Genomic DNA, 4,109 nt, shown 5'->3' with positions numbered 1-4,109 from the left:
AACCAATTCAATAGAATGCAGTACAGGGAGTTTCCTAAACAGTTACCTTTAAACGTGAATATCAGCATGAGTTCAAGTAAGTAGTAAAGATGAAGTTCAAGCCAGGTCTATCAGATGCCCAAGTTCATTGTTTTCCTTTCTTTTTTTGTTTTTTCCTTAGAGACAGTCTTGTTCTATCGCCAGGCTGGAGTGTAATGGCACGATCTTGACTCACTGCAACCTCTGCCTCCCGGGTTCAAGTGATTCTCCTGCCTCAGCCTCCTGAGTAGGTGGAACTACAGGCACGTGCCACCACACTCAGCTAATTTTTGTATTTTTAGTAGAAATGGGGTTTCACCATGCTGGCCAGGATGATCTCGATTTCTTGACCTGTGATCCGCCCGCCTCGGCCTCTCAAAGTGCTGGGATTACAAGCGTGAGCCACCGTGCCCAGCCCATTGTTTTTCAACTACATCTTCCCCATTGTCACCATTTGCTTCTCATTGTGTTTTAGAGGTGGTGTCTGTTTTTCTTAATGTCCTACCCATTCTTCCACGCCTGGCTCCCAGAGGACTTCCCTGACCGCTGGAGTCCTCACCTTCACTTTCCACATCCTCACTCCAGAGACCCTTCAGTTCTGCTTGTCATTAGAGCCTGGCCTGTATTGCTCGCTAGTGTGGGAATATTCAGGTCCCTCATCTCTACCATAAACTCCTGTGGTGATTTTAAAATATGTTCACAAATCCTTGTCTCTTTAAAAAGTGAAGCCTAATTCTCCCCCTTTTGAATGTGGGCTGGACTTAGTAATTTGCTTCTAACAATTAGAATGTGGTGGCAGTGACAGCATGTGACTCCTGAGAGTAGGTCATAAAAACATGGTGCTTCCTATCTTCCCCCCTCCACTCTCTCTCTCTGTGTGATCTTTTACTCTGGGAGAAGGTAGCCGCCATGTCATGAGGACACTCAGCCCAATGGAGAGGCCCATGTGGTGAGGAACCGAAGCCTCCTGCCAATGAATAGCCCTTGAGGTCTGCCAACAACTGCGTGAATCACTTACTATAGAATGAAAGAAATGTCAGACATTTTAAAATGCTAAGTCCTAAACCTTTTTTTCCATCTCGAAAGTAGATCCTCCAGCCACAGGCAAGCCTCCACATAACTGCAGCCCCGGCTAGCATCTTGACTGAGGCCCCATGACAGAGACTGAACCGGAACCACTTGGCTTCCTGACCCACAGAACTGTAGGAGGTAATAAAATGTTTACTGCATTTTAGAGTTGCACCACAGATAACTAATGCCTTACACAGGATTGGTCTTCTAGTAGGTGTCTGTTAAGTATTTGCCAGCCAATTGCTTTGACTAGGAAGAACAATCTGTCACCCTAGGACATGAGAGAGCTTAGGAAAGGCTATAATTTGGACCTTTTAGGTGGCAAAGAGAATACGAAATGGTGAAGGGCACAGCGTGATAGAATGATGTATTCGTTTCCTGCAGCTGCAATAACAAATTACCACAAACTTGGGGGCTTAAAACAACATAGATTTATTCTAATTCTGGAAGCGAGAAATTGGAAATCAGTTTCAGTGGCCTAAAGGCAAGATGTCAGCAAGGCTGGTTCCTTCTGGAGACTTTAGATGAGAATCCATTTCCTTGCTTTTCAAGCTACCACAGCTGTATTTCTCGCGTTTCTTGGCTTGTGGTCTCTTTCTCCATCTCTCTCTGCTACTGTCTTCATAGCACCTTCTCTTTTACAAGGACCCTTGTGGTGACATCTGTCCCACACAATAATCCAGAATAAAGTCCCCATCTCAAGATCTGTAACTTAATCACATCTGCAAAGTCCCTTCTGCCATATGAGGTAACATTCACAGGTCCCGGAAATGAAAATATGGGCATATTTGCAAGGGGCCGTTATTTAGCCTCCTACCACAAGCAGAAAAGCCTCGCTTCTCGAATCAAGACGGATTTGAATTCAAATCCTCCGATTAATCATTGTGTAATGTTGAACCAATAACATTAAACTGAGGCAAGTTTTTTAAATCTCCATAGCAAAGACAAAACTTCTTAAATGAATACTACATATAAATGCACCTGGCACTTAGTGATTTTGTTTTTTTTTTTTTTTTTTTTGGTTATTCGGTTTCTAAATGTTAGCTTTTCTCTGTCTTCATTGTATTGAGTAGCTAGGAAGAAAAAGACCCAGGCCACGAAGGAAGAGGACTCAGAGGCTGTGAGACTTGTAACTAGTTTTATATGGCACTTATTGTTTACAAGGCAGTTTAATGTCTATTACATAATTTGACTATTAATCAAATGAAGGAAACAGAGGCACAAAGGAGTTAAGTGATTTTACCAAAAATCACCCTGCTAGTGTCAGAACTGAGTTTCCTGATGCTAAATCCTAAGTTTTTTCCTTTATATCAAATGTATTTGAGTAGTCTGCAAAAAAAATGAGAACAGCCACCAAATAAAGCAAAGGAAATGAGAAAAGAAGGCCGACCAAATAGTGTATTACTGTGAATGGGTGAAGTGAAGGAATAGTGCACAAAAGCTTTTAGAGGACAGAAAGGAAATGCAATTATAAGAAGATAGTGTTCCTCCGAGCAGGTCCAGGCTGGCTCTCAGGGAAGCAGGGAGAGAATGGGACTTACTTTCACCTTGATACGATGCACTCTAATTCCTTTCCTCTCACAAAGAAAGGCACAGAGAAGCAATGTGGAGAGTGCTCTCTGAACTTTGGGAATAAAAAACTTTCTGATGTGGCTAATCAGTTTGGCTTATCCAATGAGACACCATCACAGGAGTCAAAGGCGAATCTGGGGATGATTCTGGGAGGGAACAACATTGGATGGTACCACTGCATGGCCTGTCTGGCTCCTGAGCGTGATGTGTTCTCCCTCTCATCTGCTAGATGGGGTCCAGACTCAGAAGGTAGGAGAGCTGCTCTGCTGGGGGCCGAGGCTGCAGTGAGGGGAGAAGTCTGTTACTGCCTAGGGTGAGAAATCACATCAATAATAAACACATCGCATGTCCCCCTTCCAATTTGCAAAGCACTAATACCCTATATTTTTTTCACTTAGCCTCACAAAATCATGCTCATTTTGCTCATTTTACAAAAAAAAAAAGGAAATGGATGAAATGAAAGAGCTACTACCATTTTACTGAATGCTGAATATGTGCTAATCACTGGACAAGGAGTCTTGTGCCTTTGTGATTAGCACATACAAGGATCATATAAATGTAATCATCTCAATTCCTCTGTGAGGTATGTCTTTTTACCTCCAGAAGGACTTAAGGTTCAGAGAGGGTAAGAGGCTTGCCCAAAGACCGCAGCTACCAGGTGACAGACCAGAATTCAAATGCAGGACGGCAAGATGCTTACTAGCAGATCATTTTAAACGAGCATGCCTGGCACGCAGTAAGCACTCCATAAGTAGTGTCATCTGCTACCACTGGTGTTCTTAGAAAGGCTCTGGCCCAACCCTATCCTAGAATCATCACTCCATTGCAGCCTTGACACTGGAACCAACTCTTTGCTCTGGAGTTAGGTTAAATCATTGCTGGCTTCAGGCCCTTCTCCATTAAAAAACGTACCCATGGAGATAATGAATACACTGAATTTCTACCAATCATCACGCCTTGGTGTTAATCAGAAGGAGTGTCCCATAGGAAGGCAGGACTGGGCATTCCTCTCTACCCATCACATGATTTGATGAGCACAAGGTGCTGTGGGTTGATGCAGAGTCTTCCTTTCTTAAAGGAGCCCTGATTGTGGACTGGAGGGGCCTATGTGACATGATTCCCGTGAGGCCAGCCTGGCAGAGGGCAGGATGGCTATCTCTCTACTGTGGCTACAGCTGCCTTTGGAGCTTTCTCAGGGATCCCGGGTGTCCACTGATTGAACAAATGTACACAAACACAGCAGAGCCTGCTCCTGCCAGAAACAGACTCAAAGCTACAGCGACCAGTCCCAGAAAAGTTCCCCCAGGCCAGCTCAACTCCCACCAGCAGGGGTCACACCTAAGCAGCTAGAAGGGTGAGGGGCCCTGAGAGTCTGGCCTACCAACCAGCAAACCTTTGTATGCTGCGGGTGAGGCCCATACTCACCATATGGCCCATACTCACCTTTC

Source organism: Pongo abelii, chromosome 9 (genome assembly GCF_028885655.2).
Source record: "Pongo abelii isolate AG06213 chromosome 9, NHGRI_mPonAbe1-v2.0_pri, whole genome shotgun sequence".
Taxonomy (NCBI): Eukaryota; Metazoa; Chordata; class Mammalia; order Primates; family Hominidae; genus Pongo; species Pongo abelii.
This window is presented reverse-complemented; position numbering follows the sequence as displayed.